Here is a 22,999-nt window from a genome sequence, read left to right as displayed (position 1 = left end):
TTATAACTGAATTAAAAGTTGACAATTTTTATATCATCTAAATAACAATTTAATTATTTTTCTATTAAATTAGTTAGGTGTAAAATCATTCATGCATACACGGTTGTTTTCAATACCCGTAGTTTTACGAATCACATCACTTCATAATAACGCTGAATATACATGATATACTCTAAACGTAGCAGGAACTCCTAATACACGCACTTGTCAAACTTATCCCCACATAAACTGCTTTATATTTTCTTGAGGGCTTATTTCACACACTAATTTTTGGGGGGCTACATTTCTTGTAAAATTATAAATATTGCCGTATAATCATTTTGATTTCTATACATGTAAAAAAAAATCAGACATTTAAAAGAGGGACGAAAGATACCAAAGGGACAGTCAAACTCATAAATCTAAAACAAACTGACAACGCCATGGCTAAAAATGAAAAAGACAAACAGAAAAACAATAGTACACATGACACAACATAGAAAACTAAAGAATAAACAACACGAACCCCACCAAAAACTAGCACATCTTTTGCAGCTATGGAAAACAAATCTTAAATCTATCTGAATTTAATTTATTTTATTTTACCGTATTTTATTTTTGAATAGGTCAATATTAACTCGACTTTGTATTATTGTACATTGTACGGAATGGTCTATTTGAAGTTCAATTGTAATTGATACACATGATACAGGTAAATAGCACGTCAGCATTCACGATTGAGGTAAAAAAATATCACTCGCGAGAAAAATTCATATTTTCACCGGATTTTTCGCAAAGAATTTACCATACATAATTTATGTAAATACTAGTAGATGGACGTACTGTTCAAGACCGGACAAAATAACTAGCGCAAGTGAAAGTTCAAATGTTCAAAACATGAAAACTCGCATTGTTTAAGACAGGGAAATCAAATCTTAATTCTTTTATTTTTTTCACATCACTTTTTAGAACTTGATGTATTCTTTGGACTCCGGTCTTATTAAATTCTAAAGACTGACATCGGATTCTCTTGTGTGGTTTCAGTTGATCAGATGTACTAACGTTTATCCAAAATATTTTCCCATTTCAATTGTTCAAATTCAAATTATTTAATCCCATAAATGCTTGTACAATAATGACATATTATTCAATCAGTAAAGAAAACTAACAATGTTACTAGATAGATAATTATGTACAGACAATATTTTGGGTCCCTTTATATTTTTTTGTTCGGTGTGAGCCGAGGCTCCATGTTGAAGGCCAAGGAGCGGATCCAGCCATTTTTAAAAAGGAGTTGTTACTAACCCAGGACAAACGGGGGTTCCAATTACATGTACCCATTCAAATGCCTTGATCGTCCAAAAAAGGGGGGTTCAAACCCCCGGAACCCCCCCCCCCCTGGATCCGCGCCTGAGGCTATTCATTGACCTATAATGGTTTAGTGCGTTATACATGTATGACTTTGTAATGCTTATTGTGTTTATGGAAAACAATGGGAAAATGTTGCTTAACATCTTGGGATATATATAAAGAAGGCATTTATTCAAAAGCAGATAGAATTGATTTGTAGAAAAACATGAATATTAAAGGGCAGATGATCAACTATTATAGTACAAGTCTTTGATTAACCACAATATTATATTTGTCATCACTGACGTATCAATGTTGCTTTTGTATACATGGGAACTCGCTAACATGTTTAACCCCGCCACATTATTTATGTATGTGCCTGTCCCAAGTCAGTAGCCTGTAATTCAGTGGTTGTCGTTTGTTTATATGTTACATATTTGTTTTTCGTTCCTTTTTTTAAATAACACATGAATAAATAAGGCCGTTAGTTTTCTCGTTTGCATTGTTTTACAATGTCTTATCAGGGCCTTTTATAGCTGACTATGTGGTATGGGCTTTCCTCATTGTTGAAGGCCGTACGGTTACCTTAAATTGTTAATGTTTGTGTCATTTTGGTCTTTTGTGGATAGTTGTCTCATTGGCAATCATACATTTGTACCACATCTTCTTTTTTATATGTTATACAAAACTAAAATACCTAGTATTACCATGATTACCAAATGAATTATAACAATTGTTAATAGTTGTCAGACTACTGTACATGTGTATAATCAAGATGTAGACATGATCAATGGTGTCAGATGTAAACAAGAGTGCTGAAATGTCATCTCTGCTTTGCCTACATTGTACATGTATGAAGGTTTTACTACATGTACAAGTATCACACAAACTTTCAATTTTCATTAACCTTTGAAAATGAAGTTGCAGTCAAATTAACCATGCCAGACAGATGATGTACACCCTACAAACTGACTTATAAACCCATGATACCCAAAATTTAGTAATTTATACTGTGAAATAGATTTAACATTCTTAACATCCAAACCATGAAAACTAACTTATGAATATCCAATAATATGCCAAAAATAGTGATCCTATACATGTCTTGCATGTACATGTAGTTTATACTGTAGCATCTGAGAAACATTTGGGAATAGATCAAACCACAAAAACTAAGCATTGTTCAATGAACCATGACATTTTCTTTGGGGTCAAAGTCTGATGTAAGTCTTGCAATTAGACATATTCACCTTACACTCATTTCATAAACCAAATATAGTTGACCCACTTTTCCTACTGCTTGTAGTATTTTTAAACATGCGTGAGAAACAAACTTGACAAATTACATGTAACTGAAGTAACCTCAATCACTGATCCATAAAATGAAGTCAGGATCAGGCCAACCCTGCCTGACAGACACTGAGACATGTACACCTTTCAAAATACCATAATAATTAATCCAGTAACTCAATTAATATACATACGTTATACATTTAAGACTTCAAGTGTATTTCACTGTGACTGTTCAAACAGTAATATTTTTTTTGTAAACAGTTACATGTACATGTAGTGTACCATGAAAACTAGGTGAAGTGCAATGGACGAATCAATAACAGAAACTTCATAACATAAGGAAGTATCCACGCATTTCAGCTTCTAAAATGTATCTGGTGAAGCTTAAATACAAAACGGTACGCTGTAGCCACTGCCAGATTGTAATACATATTTCTTGGCTTGCATGCATGTACTTCAACTTTTGTTGCAGGAGGGATAATAAAATTATACTTTAATGTACGTGCATGTTGTATTTGTTTTAAAAACCATGAACACTTGGCCACTAACATGACTAATCATGCTAATTAAGATTTGTATTTAATTCTAATTCAGACTTTAATAATTTAAGTACAGCAAGCAGTCATTTGACTCTAAACAATTGACACGGACTGCACGAGACCCTCATAGTTGGTTAAGATCTTTTTACACACCCTGGACATACTGGCGGTAGTTAACAATTGCAATGCCAACATAAACTTCAGATGTGATATACATGTACTGTTTTGTTAATTTCACTGAAACTAGAAATTCACATTATCCATATTGTTATTATATTAAAATGACTGATTATCCACTAATTAAAAGTATTCATGAATTCAGATATGATGCACTATTATTAGTAGTATTCACTGAAACTATGCATTTTCATTATTCCAAATTGCTATTTCAAATGAATAGTTATCCTGGGTATTCATGGAATTCAGAAATAATGTACATGTATGATTGCACTATTAATATTCACTGCAACTACGAAATTTTGTTATTCCAAATTCACAATTGATCATGATAATCCAAGGTAATTAGTCCTCCAGTAATGTGGTCCTCCTTTAATACAATTTGTAATTTTCCTATTTGTACAAGGCACAATTTTCTTCTTGTCCAATTTAATCAGAACATCACATTATCATCATGGAATAATGCTGCACGCCATATTCATAATTTCCAAAAACAATAGATAACTAGCATTAAATAATGAATTAATCCATTGTTTCACAATTTGCAGCTATACAGCACTCAGTGACATCTATATTTTCTATGCATCGAAGTGCACATGTACTAGGAGGTGTCATATTCTATTAAAGTGGGAATCATGGTCAAACCAATACATATTCAGTATGATTCTACAAAATAAAATATACATTTAGACTCAAGTGCAGTAAATGTTTAACTAATAATAAATATATAATACTACATGTATATATACATTGTGCAATAATAAGAAAGTTAATTACAATAACTGTATTTACCTATATAAAACTAGCACTTCTCATTTGATTGACCAAAAAATTCTAGCACTAATACAATTCTATTTTCAAGTCCCTATTAACAAGAAAAATAAATCTTTTAAGGGGGTCTAAATTCTATATAGTGTTGTCTTTTATCCTGCATTAATGTCATTAATGATTTGTTAAGTGTGATTGTGTACTTTCATTGAAGGGTTACTGTCTCATTGAGGCTCACACCATACTTTTGTTCATCAATTCTTTAAAGTCAGACATATGGACATAGTTATTCCTCTCTAAAACACAACAGGTTATTTCTTTTGTTTATTTTAATTATGTTTATGATTTAATATGAAATATATTGATACTACAAACATGACAAAGAAAAGTTTAAGGAACGAAAAAATAAAATAAATAAATGCCCTGTTACTATATACATGTAGTTGATATTGACTTTACCTTTGTCCAGTGCATATAACATGTATAATGAATAAACCTTTGTGATGTAAAAATATTGTTCCAAGACTTTACCATCCCAGATAATGTTTTAAATCCTTGAGTTTAATAATTTTTACATCTTTTGTGTTACCCTGAATACTTTTTACTTATTCATTTGTTATAACAGCTTGCATTAAATAATGCTTTGCAGCTCACTTTTTTATTTAATTTAGTTATTTACCCAATTTTATTTTAATAAATCAATATTCAGATTACTTTTAAAATTTGCATTTTAATATCCAAAATAATATATATCCTGCTGTTTTATATTTTTCTTAAATTATAATTTGTTTTGAAAAAGTTATCAAAATTTTGAAGAGGACAATTTTAATCATGATAATTTGTGAACATTATTATAAAATTGTATCATTATACCAATGACAGATTAAATATCATCCCCCAGGGCAATAAACTATTGTGTCTTAATTTGTATATTAGCTAGATCTGACATGTATATAAGAATTTCTGATTATTACCTATCGCATATCCAGTGTTAACATCCTGATTATTACCTATTTTAATGTCACATTTGCATGGTCATATTCAGTAAATACAAATATTTTAATTGTTAATTTTGAATTTGAATTAAAAAAAATTGTTTTAGACTAAATTAGTAGATACAACACATACAATGCAGTTAACACAGTAAATTTTATGAGAACTTACTGGATAATACTATATCTATAAAAAATATTTTGAGCTTCATAAAATACTTTAAAAAAGTTTATACCATGTTAACATAAAAAAATATGCATACAGATAGATTTTTTTGTTTTGTTTTCCTGACATATTGAATGTTGACATAAAATAATTATGATTATGTAAAAAATGCAAAAAATCTGCAGTCGTATGTGAATGCACATGATCAAAGAAGATGTGGGATATATCAATGATGCATCAACCCAACAGTTTAATAGGCAACAATAAAGTAACCAAAACACAATTGAATGCGTGTCGAAAAATATATATGAATTATGATTAGAAGGTCCTTAATCATTGCGGAATAAATATAATGACCATTGAATGTTACTACTTGTAAGTTAGATAACATGTATGGCACAAATGAATTTTGAAAAACAATGCTAACAGGGCACAATTTATATAAAAATTTCACATGAAAATATATAGTTTGGGTTCAAAGTATTAACAAATTATAGTGATTTAATATAAATTCTATGTTAAATCTAAAAAGAATAAAATTATGATGCTAGCTTTGCTCTTTTAATATGTGTTTTTTAAACAATATAGTACATGATAAAACAATTACTAATTGAATTAGCACAATTTGTTTAATCAACTGTGTTTAAATGGCAACTGTTTATGACTCTGTGCCTTGTTTCAGGAACATTAATTTAATAATATTGTTTTATTTTGATGATTAATGCTATTTTAAACCATTTTTAAAATATGTATTCACTTTCAATGCCTGGCATATGCATGCTATTATCAAATATATTAATGTTTTGTTGTCCATGATTTGAGAATTATTTAAAATCTAAATGAAAATGGACACTTGCTAAATAAGTCACTATTTAATCTTAAAGTTAATAATTTTCTTAACATTTTATGATCAAATCATATGTGTTTGTACTATGCACATGATGCATGTTTTTTTTTTTATCGAAATCGTGACGTCACAATGCATTCTAAATAGAACAAAAACTATCAGCTGATAAAGCAAAACTAGGGAAATACTAGTAATCCAGCATAAGCATGATAAGAAACACATTTATATGGATACGTACATGTAAAGATCGGTTGGTTGTTGGTTATAAAATGTCCAGTGACAAGTATTTCATGCAAATTTATGACCCGAGTTAGCAATACATTAACATACAATATGTACACTACATGATGTATAGGTCAGCATGGTCAGTGGCAGATCCAGAACTTTTCATAAGGGACAGGGCCCCTGACTGCCCTTAGGGGCACGGATCCAGTCATGCTTGAGTGATTCCCTATATAATCGACCAAATTATTCCCACAAAAAAGGGGAAGATATAGAGTAACCTTTTATGTATTCCACTCAGGGTGATGTATGCAAAATAATTAAGGGAATAAATGACATACACATGATAATAGGGGGGGGGGGGTATGGTGTCCTTCATGACTTTCAATGATTTATTATGAAGCACAACTTTAACATTGAAGCTTAAAGGTGGCTCAAAGCTTATATTTTCCCTGGAACATGCAACTATGCACGAGTGTGGTAATATAGAACGTCGATTCATAGCTATATATAGCCTATCGGAGTATCTCAATATGGATTCCGTAGGATCAGTGGCGGATCCAGCCATTCTAAAAAGGGGGGGGTCCAACCCAGAACGAAACAGGGGGAGGGGGGTCCAACTATATGTCCCCATTTAAATGCATTGAGCGGCCAAAACAAAGGAGGTTCGAACTCTTGGAACCCCCCCCCCCCCCACACTTTTGGATCCGCCAATGAGAACACATTGTAAGGTCTGTAAGCCGACAAATGTGCACATTTTCCCTTCAACATGTTCAAAATTATGGATCCATGATTATTCGATAGACATGCTTTAAAATATTGATAATTTCTACTCACCGATTGTATTTTCCAGCTCAGATTATTGAACATGTGGTCTAACATCTGTAGTTACCTGTGTAAAAATATAGTTTGCCGACCTGAGGTCCCGTTTTTTTTGTTTTTTTGCCGACAAGAAATTAAAGTGGATAAATCGTTTACGGTGAAGAATTGTTTTCCGTTTTTAAAGAAACTTGACAGATTTTACTAATTATTTTTTTAATCATCGGAAATGTCCCTCTTGGTGTAATTCGAATTAAAACGGGTTTATTATGCTGTACAATATTGGTAAGTTAGTCATAATCTTTAAATTTATTTCAGGTATACCCTTGTACATTTTTCTATTGCGCAGAATTTATCAAATATGAATTTGAATGAATCCATTATCATCTTCTCATTCTTCTGCAATAATATTAAAACTCTATTTTAAACGAAAGCTTCTGGTTTTTAAAAACAGTTATGAACGAAAATGTTATAAAACAGATATTATAAAATAAAAAGTAAGGATATCAAAAGGATTATTTAAAGTCAAACGCACATGACTGTCAAAAATGAACGGACAATGCTACGGCAATAAATGGAAAACGACAAAAGACAAACAACGATCGCAAAATAAGTGAATAAACAGCAAAACAAGTTTACAATCGCACGATAGACGATAATAGTATAAGTAATGGACTATTTCACAACAAAATCAAATCTTGAGAGCCGGGTGAGACGTGATTTTTTTTTTACACTGATGGACTACCGTTACGCTAAAATATTTGTATTAAAACATTTACCGACTGTATCAACCTATGAAGTGTTTGTTTTAAACATTTAACGACTGTGTCAACCTTTTATAAGTTATACTAAACATTTAATGACTATGCCAACCTTTAGAAAGTTGTAACAAACATTTAACGACTGTACCAACTCTAAAAACGTTGTGACAAACATTTTTTGGCTGCATCAACGTCTGAAAAGTTGACACAAACAAATTTTAACTGTCCCAACTATTAAAAGGTTGGGACGGACATTATGCAACTGCCACAACTATTAGAAAGACTGTTATAAATATATTTTGACTGTGACAACACCGTAAACCACTGCAACAGTTCTGAAATGACTGATGGTAGCATTTTTTGACTTTCACAACCCGTAGAAAAGTTGGGACAGACATAAATGAACTGTTGCAACGAAATATGACAGATTTGACAGTCATTACTTGTCTTTTACAGACTAAGACAGTCGTACAACGACTGTTACTGGTATGGACAGTTGTTTTTTCGTCCAGTAGTGGTCACACCACCAATTACTCCCTCCAATTTAGAACGTATGTGAAAGTAGGCCTGCTCGGACAAAAAATAGTGCATTTGATGTCATTTGATACTAACCTGATTTTGGGGTTTATAAGACTGTAACAAAATAATTGGTGAAGAAAAATCATATGGTGGTTCACTTCTTTTTTTGCTATGGCCCTTCAAAAATGTCCAATTTTGATGATTTTCCCATTTTTCGTCGATTTTTACCTATTTTTGGGCTATTATCCTGAAAAATATCACAGTTCCACAATTAAACTTTTTTTCATACTTTCTAGAAAGATGAAGTGGACCAATCTGAATAAATTTTACTTAAAAAAACTATAGGTAGGTGTTAATATAAGAAGGTTTTATCATATTGTGACGCATTTTTGTGTAAAATTTTCCGTGTGTCAATTTTGTATTTTTGTGATTTTTCTCAGTTTTAAGAACAAAATGCATATCATTTCAACTTTTTTGTTATGAATGATTGAAAAAATACATATCTAACAAATTTGAAAAGACCAACATGAAATGGGATGCACATGATTCCTGTAAAATCATTTTTTGTATCTCCTACCCATTTTCTCAAAATTTTGGCTAAAAATACAGACTTGATTGGTCGTAAAATTTGAAAACTGGATTACTCAAAAACCATTCATTGTAAATACACAATTTTTTCACATAGTTATGTTTGATGATAATATTTTTAAAATTCATTGATATTTTCCACGTGTATCACACATTTTGCAAATAATTCAAGAACGGGACTGAAAAGTCAGAAGAATACATTCTTAAGGCATCTCTTTCTTAAAAAAAAATCTATAGTAAGTACGGACTATGGTCAAATTGTCCAAATGTTAACTTAAACGTTTCTTTTGTTTTTCTGAGTAAATGTTTAACCGTTTGCAAATGATCACGTCTTCCTGTAACGTTAAGTTATGAGTGTAAACAATTAAAGCAACCATTGTTAATAGTACTATGGTAAGATTTCGTATCCGCAGGTTAAGCACTTTGAACATGTTTCCGGTAACTGCTACATTCTTATTGAATAGTTTTATTAATTTGTGTTTTTATACCGCTTCTTTTCATTTAGGCGTTTTTCGTGTACCAGATTAACTGCATGTTTTATTATAAACGTTTTGCTAATCTACAGATCGAGATTTACATGTAGAATGGAGAAGGCTGAGATTTATCAGAAATAATTTTCAAGCGCGAGTCCAAAATCAGGGACATTGTCGTATGCCTTGTCTTTGTCGTATTATTTTGAAAATTATTTGTTATAAATGGCAGATTTTCAATGTTAATGTTAACAACTTTTATACAATCGAGACGATGAAGATCTTCATGGACTGTATGGAAATTTGTCTATTATCAATGTGCCAATTATCTATCTCATTATGATGTCATATTTCTTTTATACAGCCTTGGTCATTTATACAGGGAGTTACAACTATATGTTTTACTACTAATTAAAATATCGATCAACTGCATTTTCGTTTTGAACTAAAAGCAAAGTACGCCTTGTTCAGCATTTAGTTTTATGTATATGGAATTCAATGGATACTAAAATAAACTTCAAAATAAAATATAGATGTCATTAAATTATCAGTGAGTTAATTACATAAACCATCGTTGATTATCTAAAGAATTGATCCAAAATGTATTTCAAATTTTCAAATGAGCAATCCCCAAAACAAAGAAATGCACATTATTCCGGAAAAAGATGGGATACACTTTACGTTTATGTTAATGCCAAATCATGATAAGAAATCATACAAATAAGCAATTTCGTAGATCAATCATTAATGTTATACCATCCAAGTAAGTTCCAATTCAAGGGGAACAAATCTTGAGTTTGGATCTCCTATTTGTATTTGAGATTTACACATTGTTAAACTTCAGTTGCCCCTCAACTTTCCGGAAATAAACATAAAAAAATTAAGTTTACAAGTGATTTTAAACCTTATATCAATTTCCACTGATGCAAAGATCATAAAAAAAAGTCATAATGATTAACACATATACATTGAACAGTAGTGGTTCTGCGATGTTTTGAATGAAGGTTGCATGTTAATATATTTACTATATATTTTCAGGAATTTGAAGTAACTTTTCTTATTCACTTTCATTAGTGGATATTTATCATATTTAAGGTAGCACAATATAAAGATTTATCATCCCCAATCAGACATCTTTAAACTGATGTAATTCCATTCATTTATTTTTAAATTTTATAAATGAGGTACCAAAAGAAAGAAATTGTGATAATTTCATTATGACATAATTGTTACCTAATTAATTGTTATGTAATTAGTTGCCATATTGTGATGTCCATACTTGAATGAATTTAGCTTCTTTGTTATTCATAGCATCCCAAAATATTTTATAGTTTCTTGCACAACACAGTTTGACCTCAAAAACTGTGTCCCAGATTTCTCCTATTGTATTTCCTTCTCTCATAAATCTTCAATGAAGTTTGCAATATCAATTCATAAGAGACCACTAATTTCAATTGGGTATTAAATTTGTTCTATTGATGTTTTTGGAAATCTGAGACACAGTTTTGGAGGTCAAGCTGTGTTGTACAAGAATCTATAAAATATTTTAGGATGCTATGAAGAACAAAGACGCTAAATTCATTCAACTGTGGACATCAAAATATAGCAGCTAATTACATAATAATTAATTACGTAATAATTATGTAATAATGAAATTATCACAATTTGAAAGATTAATCTTTCTTCTTTCTTTTGGTACCTCATTTATAAAATATAAAGAAGGATGAAATGAATTACATCAGTTTAAAGTTGTCTGATTGGGAGTGAAAAAATCTTTGTATAGTGCTACCTTAAAGGATATACATGCGATAAACTAAGGACACGTTAATTTTGAAGACAAAAAAAGAAACTACTTCTATCTTATCGTTTTAAACCTCTAGTTCATTCTAAAGTAGATAGCAATACAACTGAATACCACTATCTAACACCGTAATACGCCTTTGATTAGAAAAATCATTGCCACTAATGCCAAACAGTTGAACGAAATGTGTAGAGCAGATACGTAAAAAACACAACCATGTCAGGTTGGGACATTGATTTCAAAATTCATTTCCTATTTTAATTAGAAATGATAAAATGTTACAAAAGTGTCAATTTTATGAGCGCATGTTCCATATAAGAATTATTAGTCAATCGGCCATAGCTTCATTACGGTTTGTTTTTTTGACTGGTGAATTTAAGGGATCAGTGTATATGAGCAGAATATTTTCTCTCAAATATATACCCAAGCTTTAACCAACATCATCCGCTTTCCATGGTGAAGGAAAGCAACATATAAGTCAAAATGCTAGCTTAAATCTATATTGACGAACATACGGACGTATAGAAAATAATGATAATACCCACATCGTTAATAGTTATCAAAGGTAGCAGGGTTATAATTTAGTACGTCAGACGCGCGTTTCGTCTACATAAGACACATCAGTGACGCGCATATCAAAATATTTATAAAGCCAAAAAAGTACAAATTTGAAGAGCATTGTTAACATGTGAAAAAACTATCTGTTATCGTAGGCAGGTAATCAGAATACAAATTTAATCTGCAAAATAGCAGACCAAAGAAGAGAACTACATAAAAGATATATACATATATAATTAGTAGTATTATGAGAATATACCTATGTGTTCTATAACGGATATCTTAAAGGTGCATTAGCTGTCAAATTTATGTTCACGATTTCAATCAAGTTATCATCTACGAACACGAATATCCGAATAACAAAAAAGTTTAAAATAAACAATTTACAATGCATGCACTCGTTAATAGGTAGCAGCATTTCTTATGGGTTTTTGTCTGGCGACATCTAATTAACGATCGAGTTGACTTTCGTAGACTGACGATGGTCATAAAACCTGTTATATAAACGTAAACATTAATATCAATATACCCCGAAAACACGCAATTGATAAATGAATTTTTCTAAAACTATTTGATTTCATGTTAGAAATTAAAACATACGTCAATTATTCTCCATTTTTACCTGTACTTTTATCAATCAAATCAGTCATAGTTCACCCTAGTTCCACTTTCTGTTGACATTTTGTCCTTTAAATAGTTAAGTACATACGAAACAAATATTTCAGCTAAGGAGATAAATCGAAAGTCACATGAATACGGATTGAATGAGGTAAACACATGGCTAAAAAGTTGGAGCAACAAAATAACTAGAAAAGACAAATAGACACTTCTTTTGCAACATAAATACTACAACGTGCTGCATTATTACGTGCATATGATGTACCCCTATTTTGGCATCTCAACTTTATATGTCTGTAAGTTTTGTTCACACATTGTGTCAATATAATGGAATTTTACGCGACTGGCATACAAGTGAGAGGTCTAGCTAGCTATACAACCAGGCTTTGTGAGGGTTGAGATCTCACAAACATGTTTAACCCCGCCGCATTTTTGCGCCTGTCCCAAGTCAGGAGCCTCTGGCCTTTGTTAGTCTTGTATTATTTTAATTTTAGTTTCTTGTGTACAATTTGGAAATTAGTATGGCGTTCATTATCACTGGACAAGTATATATTTGTTTAGGGGCCAGCTGAGGGACGCCTCCGGGTGCGGGAATTTCTCGCTACATTGAAGACCTGTTGGTGACCCTCTGCTGTTGTTTTTTATTTGGTCGGGTTGTTGTCTCTTTGACACATTCCCCATTTCCATTCTCAATTTTATTAATTTATCATTTTTTACATAAGAAAATGCCTATACTAAGACAAGAATATGACAGTTGTTACCGATTCCTCTGATGTGTTGTGAGCTCATTTGAATTTGAACTTTCCGTTTTGAATTTGTCTCGGAGTTTGTTAATTTTGCTATTTCACTTTCTACAACAAATAACTATATTGTATTGGTTCATTATAGATTTACATTTCCAGTTTGAAAATGATTAGCTCTGTGACCAAATAAATTGAAATGAATAAGGACTAAGTGTACTCTACATGCAATATAAATTAAAAACTGAAATGCATAAAGTAAAACGGACATGTAAGCATACGGAAAACATTAAGATTTCTACCAAAGAGACTAACATATCTGTGACCAAATAAATTGAACGGAATAAGGGCTATAAAGTGCTTTTCATGCAATATAAACTGAAATGCAAAAAAAGTAAAACGGACATGTAAGCATACTAAGAACATTAAAATGTCTACCAGTGACTAACAAAATTGTCTGGAACACGTCTCTTAATCTTATTTTTATTAACCACGTGGTTATAAAGAAACTCTGTCTACTTATATACTGTAAAACTACTGTAAATTATGTAACACAATATAAGGGTTATAGCCAAGTTGATAATATCTTCGGAACTATCTTAATTATTCCTTGGTGATTTAATAGAAGTAAAAAACTAATCAAACTTTTCTTCATAATCATGTGTTTTTATTTCAAGGTGAATGCTTATTTTTATCTGTAACAAGATTGAACATGCTGAAATGTCTCGCCTTCTTTACTAATCATTGATATTATGTTGATAGTCTTAAGTATAAAGCTTTATAACAACTGTCACATAACTTAACATTAACCAAGATAACAAAGACCAGTGAACCATGGAAATGAGGTCAAGGTCAGATGAAACATGCCAGACAGACATGTACAGCTAACAATGTTTTCATACAACAAATATAGTTGACCTCTTACTTATAGTTTAAGAAAAATAGACCAAAACACAAAAACTTAACACTGAGCAATGAACCGTGAAAATGAGGTCGAAGTCAAATAAAACCTGCGCGACTGACATATAGATCATATAATATTTCCATACACCAAATATAGTTGACTTATAGCATATAGTATTAGATAAAAAGACCAAAACTCAAAAACTTAACTTTGACCACTCAACCATGAAAATGAGGTCAATTTCAGATGACACCTGCACGCTAGACATGTACACCTTACAATCATTCCATACAACAAATATAGTAGATCTATTGTGTAAAGTATGAGAAAAAGAGACCAAAACACAAAAACTTAACTATAACCACTGAATCATGAAAATAAGGTCAAGGTCAGATGACACCTGCCAGTTGGACATGGACACCCTACAGTCCTTCCATACACCGAATATACTTGCCCTATTGCTTATAGTATCTGAGATATGGACTTGACCACCAAAACTTAACCTTGTTCACTGATCCATGAAATGAGGTTGAGGTTAAGTGAAAACTGTCTGACGGGCATGAGGACCTTACAAGGTACGCACATACCAAATATAATTATCCTATTACTTAAAATAAGAGAGAATTCAACATTACAAAAAATCTTAACTTTTTTTTCAAGTGGTCACTGAACCATAAAAATGAGGTCAAGGACATTTGACACATGACTGACAGAAACTTCGTAACATGAGGCATCCATATACAAAGTATGAAGCATCTAGTTCTTCCACCTTCTAACATATAAAGTTTTTAAAAAGTGAGCTAACACCGCCGCCGCCGTAGCCGCCGCCGGATCACTATCCCTATGTCGAGCTTTCTGCAACAAAAGTTGCAGGCTCGACAAAAACAGAACAAACAAAACATTCCCTTGGTCACTGTTGATTACATTATCACGCAATTCGAGCATTCAGTCCAATCCTTAATTAATTAGCAAACACGTTCTTCTGTCTATTTCATGATTTAACATAGCCAACATTGTTATGTAATCTTGTCGTTAAACTTGAAATCAAATGTTTTGAAAATGATATTCGTAGGGATGACGGCTATAAAATTTGCCTAAAACTGTATCAACCTGACAAGCGTTTTAATTAAATAGCCTCTGAAATGACATTAATTTAGATCCGACATATTGCTTCAGATATAGTTATATCCCCAAGGTTCTGAATTTCACCAATACAGGATAACTAGTATGTTATCAACAATGAAGTTCCGTTTGGTTGTTAAACATGTCATTCGCTTTCCTTCGTCAATTCAATGCCATGTCAAGAAGCTGTATCATGATTTGAAAGTACCAGAGGATATACACATGTCTTTAGATCTTGTTATATAGATAAAACAAACTATTAAGGTAAATTATTCAAAAAGTGTAATTCTACTAAACAGCTAAACAGTTTAAACCTATTAAGCGAATGGAAAAAAAATCTTCATTCGTCCAGGCATTCCCAAAGAGAATGCTGAGTTAAACTAGGTTTGATAGTTAGCTAAACTTATTCGGTCTTTAAGATCTTGCAGCTCCTACTCATACTTTGTAAAACGTCACCAGTGTCTGGACAGGAAGTTGATGAACTTGTGGTATGTCAAAGAACGACTCGTCCTTAAAAAAATTTATCAGAAGGTACCCTTATTATTAAAGGGCTATTACTCAAATAACGAGTCGACTGAAGATCTTTTCAAATTTTATTTGAACATCTTGTCTTGCTGATAATTTCAGCAACTCAAAGTTTATATCTATCTGTTACAGTTTTTAAGATTACGAATGACGGACGCTAAATGATTTAAAAAGCTCACTTGGTCTTCCAGCCAGGTGAACTAAAATAAGAAGACATGGTATGATTGCAAAAAAGAGAACATTATCAGAACTATTATAGTCTAAATGACGTGGAAGCAAGCACATAATAGCCATTATATGGCCGTCAGTAATGAACAAATCCCATACATTTAATAGGTCCCGACATGATAAAATGTGAACGTATTCATACGAGAACTCAAAGTTCTAATGTAGTACATAACAGTTTATAAAAAAACAAATAATACAGACGGACAGCAAGTCAAAAGTTAAATTTTTGTTCTCTTTATGGCCCAAGTTTATGTCATGTGAAACGAGGTAGTTAGTATTTACAAATTCGTTTGTCTATGTCTGTACAGTGGGGGTCGTCCATTCAACATAAGCTTCCGGACAATAATGTCTGGAAATGACAATTCAATTACTTTCCTTTGAAATCACGTTATAAACAGTGAATTAAAAATTATATATTTTACTAATATTCAGAGAAAACGTGTGACACAGATGTGATTTTGATGATTTGACTGGCATGGGTCTGTCGTCAGATTAAGCATAAACAATTTTGACTGATTGTGACAATCAACAGCAAATGTTTGAGTGAGCTTCGCCAACTCAGTTCAAGGACAAAATGTTCACAAGAGTAAGAAAAACACCCATATCAGACGAGATGTGTTGAAGAATTTATGGCACTTATCAAAAGCACGTTTTTGACCAAGACAACTCAATTTAACACTTGAAATATATTTGATACCGGGTCAAGTCATTTTTTTTTCTCTCCAAATTTTCATACATTAAAAGTTACGATGAGTTTGAATGATTTAATTTCAAGAATTTCTTTTAATTCGCATTAGTTTAGTTGTAAAAAGTGTCATATTTTAAAAACCATTTTTTTTTAATTATGCTATATAACCAGTTGAGTTTTAAATACTACCCGAAATAATTACTGACAGTATTGTTTTCAAAAGACATTATTTTTAGATGTTTTGTTCATGAAGTCGTAAATAAATCTCATTAGACCGATATTATCTTCGCCAATTTAGTGTCAAAATATTTCGCAAACGCCCAAAATCTCTCTACATAGTAAGAGTAACGACAAGCAGAAGCAGTGATACAATTCTGAATGGGTCATTCTCCTGAATGTGTTTCACTCAACTGAATCTAAACCGACAGATAACGAAGACTTATGTATTTGTGGTTCCATATGCATGCTTTTCAGAATGGAATTTCACTTCATCTCTCACCTATAAGATCTGCATTGAAAATAGGTATCTCGTCACAATTTAGCAAATACTGTTCGGTGCATTGAAGTCCAAGAAAAAATGTCATTAATATGGAAGAGGTCAATAAATCTGTTGAGCTAATATTTATCAATAAATGTCAATGATAACAAAACTAATCAGGCTAAATCCTAGTTTTGGAACCGAATAGCTAGTATGTTATCGTCATTACATGGCAAGATGAATGATCAAAATTAGTTTATTGTTACCTAAATGGAACATTGAGAGAGGTATTTAAATAGGTGTTGTAAATTACTTCCTCCTTCTGTTATTTGTTACTGATTTAACGTTACCTGTACAAGTATCTTCTATAGCAAAGTCATAAAACACTATGAGTCCTTCCACTTCGGGAATAATTAACATCGAATATCTCACTCTTAAAAAAAAAACCAATATAAGAATCTCGGTTAATAGAAAGATATACATCATCGGTAAATTATCAACTGTTCGTGGTTAGTGTTGTCTAAAAGTTTACTTTGTAATTACTGGTCAATGACAGAAAGTCATTTTATAATAGTGAATAAGTTTCAATGATCCACGAAGAAAAACAATATTTGATAATGATTCTGTGTTAAACAATAACAATATTAAAAAATAAAAACGATAAAAACCTAGATTAAAGATAAATATTTCTTACTTGTGGGTAAAATATGTGTAAGTCAACTTAAACAGAAGAAACATGTAAAAGTAATTTAAAAAATCATTCATTTAATTTTTTTTAAGCATTTGAGTCAATTGTTAAAAATCTAATTAATTAACCAAGACGTATCGACACTTTACCACAAGCAAAATTTCATTCTGAAATCTATTTCCTTATCATTAATTGAATCTTTCAGATACTGTGTCTTATATTAAGTAAAGCACGATATAATTGTGAAATTTTCGGCACCTGGTTATCCTAAATAATATCCTTAAAAAAAAAAAAAGATCTCCGAAAACTTATATGAACTTTAATATGCTGTTTCACTTGACCTGTTCAATGTCCTTTAAAATAGTAATGTCGTTCTGACAAAGAATCAGGCAGTGGTGAAAACATGGCATATAAAAACCCAATCAATTTAACATTGGTTTATGTTCAAAATTTCAAAATGTATAATAGTGTATGAATATAACATTCGTTTCTTTTTCTTTTCTAGGAATTCAATAAAAATATTTTGATTAAAATGCAATGAAATGTACTATTCAGGGGAACCAATTCCGAAATTTGCTATCATTCTGACCAAAAGTTATCAGGAGATTTCTCTAACAGATACGTATACACAGAAGCGCGAAAGGCCTACCCTTTCTTTCGCATGATAACAGTAACATTAAAATAGGATGGTGAGGACAGTGGTTTTTTTTTGGGCCATGTTTTAATTAAATGTAAACCAACTCATTTTCGATGATACTATATTTCGCGTTTATCCTTTTCTAGTCTTTATTTCGCGTTTATCATTTTCTAGTCAATTTTATGGCGACTTAATTTCGCGATTCTGAAATTTACTTGATGTATTGAAGAAAGGTAAAATCAAAGTCTAAGAAATTTGCAACGATTAATATTCAAGTACTGATAAAAGTTAACAATAATAGTTCATCTAGTATATTATGTTCTACAACTATCAATGTCTGTGGTGTGGGATGGAAATAGTTATCAAAAGTACCAGGATTATAAACCGGAAAACCGGTTTCAAGGAATTATATTGTTCAAATTGTCATGTTGCATCTATTTTAGAAAGATGATGACGATGACGAATCATAAATTGATGGCAATCAGCAATCAATATGCATACCCAAACCCTCAGTGGACCAGGTTAAGACAAATAATCAATTACAGATAATATTAGTAGGAAGCCGTGGATGATATAAGTTTTTTTCATGAGACTATAAAGTTATTTTAGTGGAAATTGCCAATTGAAAACATCTGACACTTCTTTCTTACCTAATATAATAAGGTATGCATTCACTTTGCTTGAATAAAACATTTCTAAAAAGAAATGCAAAATTATTGGTTATGCATAGTGCATCTTGTTACAGTGAGTTGACTGTTAGTGTTGCTCTCCACCAATTGCAACTCATTCAATCTATATTTATAAGAATCAGACATTATGTGAATTAAAACATTTCATATTCAGTAAAATATGTGTAAAATTGCAATATATGTTTGTAGAAAGTTTCCATGGGGGAGATAATAACTTTTCTTTCAAAAAGTCTTTATTCAAAAGAATAATATTTAAGGTTATCTCCCCTGAAAACTTATCAATAGGATATTGTTATTTCACACATATTTTACTGAATATATGATGTTTTATTTAAAATGATATCTGATTCTTATAAATATAGAATACTTTTAGAAAGAAAAACTATATGAAAGCTTAGTTTCGACAATTTTATAGCAATTCAAAATAAACAGTTCCTCTTCAGCATGGAAATAACTATACAAACTGATAAACTAATTTTGTCACAACATCATTAAAGTGGAGTTAAAGTCTTATAGGATTGTAAGTATATTTCATTTTATCACCTTGCACTTTCACATTTTGACTGAACAATTTGTTCAATATTCTGACCAGTTGAACAATTTGGTTTAATAAAACAAATTGCAATTTGGTCAAAATTTTGAATGAGTTGCAATTGGTGGAGAGCAACACTAACAGTCAACTCACTGTAAATCAATTTCTCGTAAGAATCAAAGTCTGCTTTCAATAAAAAGGAGTTTTCATCATTCATTTTGCCTTTCACCATTTTTATTTGCGCGTCTATGAATACTTTACGACGAAACGTGTTTGGTGTACCAAATTATTAGCATGAATCTTTGATGTGATTTTTTCAGTCTGAAGATATTAAATCTGAAAAATAATTTAAAGCCTTTGAGATTTCTCATATAAACTAATGACACAGAGATATGCATCGTCTTTAAGCGTTTTGAAAGTTTACTAGTAATGCAAATAGGAAAATTCAAATTTGAAAATGTTGACAAGTATGTTAATGAACCATGACTTAATGATGCAGGGTTGAACATTTTTCAAATGAATGGTATAAGTCATTGTTGCATCATCTGCATACCTATTGCAATCGATAAATATTAGTGTTTCCCCCGTAAACTGACCTAATCACAAATTGTCACATGTTAACTAGGATTGGATTACTGTGTGAACGTTTCAAAGTCAATGAACCATGACTAAATGGCACAATTTAGTTATATTAGTGCGCATAAGTTGTGATCTGGATTAAAACTATACACCAAATATCCTTTATATAAAAGGTCTAATTTATCCCGATCATGATTTTTTTGTATAAAATAAAAGATCATCAAGCAAAATTTGCACCTATAAACTATATCTGTTTTATATACATAATATGTCTGATTTCTGATATTCTCAACACACTAGCGACATGTTTCTACAGTCGTAGATCTTTAGATAAAAGAATATAAGTCTAATTAGTAATTCTACAGATTGTGCCCAATTCCTGTTTTTGAAATATTGATCGGTGTATGATGCATGCTTATATGACTCTATCTTGTCGGTGCATCTTGTATCGCTCCTTTTTGAGTTCATGTTATTCTTTATGTCATACTTGTTACTACTATCTGGTCATGTCTTTTCTGTCGATTAGTGAAATTAACTAACATGGTTAAACTAGTGTTGCCTTAATGTAGATCAGTTTTGAGAGAACATAAGTAGCGCTTTGTCGGATGTACCAATATGCCATCATTTTTGGTCTAATCATTAAGTTTATATTCATGCAAACATTTTGAAAAATCTACGCTGTTATCTCGTTAATACTCAAACAACAGCCTGAAATAAGAGTCCGGCAGGAATGCACTGTATTGTTGACATGCTGTCGAACTTCAAATGTTCTTATTTTTCATTGCAGTCAGATTAAAATAATTCCTTTTCGAAGCCTTATGAAGGCTACATTTCATATTTGACCAACTGATATGGACCATTTTAATGCAAAATCAAAATTCAGGAAGCAATGTAGGTATATACGTATAGATTTGTTGTTTGTTTAAATATGAATTCATTAAAATAAAATCCAACATCCGTTAGATTGAACAAACGAATTGTTTTTTTTTTCAGTTATTCCCATTTTGAAAAATATACTATTCGACCTTGATTTGAATATTATAAAATGCAGATTTAATTATTATTTACTAAATATCCTTGCTGAAGTCTACAACAATATTGTTTATTTATATTGACCTAAGGAGCCAAATTTGCCTACCGATCATTCCGTTCAAAGTCATACAAAAAAAAACCCCAGAAATAAAGTACAATGGTTCCGTTATCACGACGAACTTGTCAAACTAAGGTGAAACAAGTAGCATATGATCAGTATTTATAATCATACAATTACTATATAACTTTAAAACCTCAATAGTTATCCGTAGATAATAAATAAAGCAGGAGAAAAATATTAATTTACCGAAGAGAAAACTGTAAACTTCCGCTGGAGGAAAGAACAGGAGATTAGTAAACCATTTTAGATTTACGACCAAAATCAAATTCACGTCAGGTTGCATAACAGATCATTGATGAGTTGTCGTTTACTTCGACAGTTAATAAGTTCCATTTTGGGAAACAGTTAGTGCAAAAATAGGACGAAAAACATTAAGTGCAAAATGAGGACGAAAAACATTAAGACACATTAAGGACAAGTGTAGCATACGTCTACAGTGGATTATTTTGCAAATATAATTTCACACAGCTTACACATATAAGTACCATTCAACAGTATATAAATAAATATATATATCAAAATAAATAATATTTGTGTTTGCATAAAAAATAATCAGACCCAACTGATAAATATTTTCTTATATACCTTTTCAGGCTATACTTTGTATTGTATTTTAAACCTTATACACACAATGAAACTGATACACAAAGGACCCTCTACAACATTATAAACAAGAATAACATTCATAAAAAAAAATCTGTTTTGGTGATGGTGACTTGTTCGTAGATCTTAATTTTATGAACATGTTTGCTGTTTTAAATCATCTCTGTCTACAATGAACTTGGCCGATTAGTTTCAGTGGAAACAATTTTGTAAAAATTTATATAAAAAATTGACTTTGAAGGGCAATAACTCTGGAAGTGATCAATTCACAATTTAAATCATGTGAACCTATTTGTCGAGTTTACTTTGCATAACAATTCTGCTATTTTTTAGTTTATTTCTACCTATCATAATATTCAAGATATTAATCAAAAACTGCAAAATGTCCTTAAAATTACATATTCAGGGGCAGCAACCCAACAACAGGTTGTTTGATGCGTTTGAGAAATTCTGTGCTGTTGAACAATTCTACTCAGTCTCAAACTTGCTCTTAATGCTGTTGTTTCAGAGATATAAGCCTAAAAATTTATTTTACTGTCAAGTTCTTTTTTAACCATGGCTGCTAATATTTATTGATGGGCGGGGTAATCGGATACATTTTTCTATGAGTTTTGAGTTCACTTGCAGATACAAAATATTGAAAATTTCGTTCCAACGGACGTAGATACACCGAGGTAAATCTTAATGACCCTTACACACCGCTGGGGGCATACAATTACTTGAATAAAGTCGGGATAATTCTGTTTACGTTTCATGGCATCAACAAGAATAAGGGCTTGGTAAGTGGCATAAATCTTCGATTCGAACCCTCGTTATAGGTAATATAAAAGTTTAGTAAAGTACACGTCGACAGAAGTATGGCGAATCGTATAAAAACAGGTAGATTTGTAGCTCGTCTGCTTTTTTTTTTCTTTTTTTTTTTTTTTATGTCATCGTAATATTTATAAAGCTATATTTCAATCTGTC

The 22,999-nt window shown here is 31.3% G+C and overlaps 1 protein-coding gene across 1 annotated transcript in view; it reads right to left on the bottom strand.

Moving 5' to 3' along the window:
- The window catches only part of LOC139524734 (ATP-dependent DNA helicase Q4-like), a 210,832-nt gene that overhangs the window by 51,390 nt on the left and 136,443 nt on the right, over positions 1-22,999 (bottom strand). The gene's annotated exons all lie outside the window — the stretch shown is intronic.

The sequence above is a fragment of the Mytilus edulis genome, chromosome 5 (assembly GCF_963676685.1).
Source record: "Mytilus edulis chromosome 5, xbMytEdul2.2, whole genome shotgun sequence".
NCBI classification, from domain to species: domain Eukaryota; kingdom Metazoa; phylum Mollusca; class Bivalvia; order Mytilida; family Mytilidae; genus Mytilus; species Mytilus edulis.
Note: the sequence above shows the minus strand (reverse complement) of the source record. Positions and strands in the feature narration are given on the sequence as shown.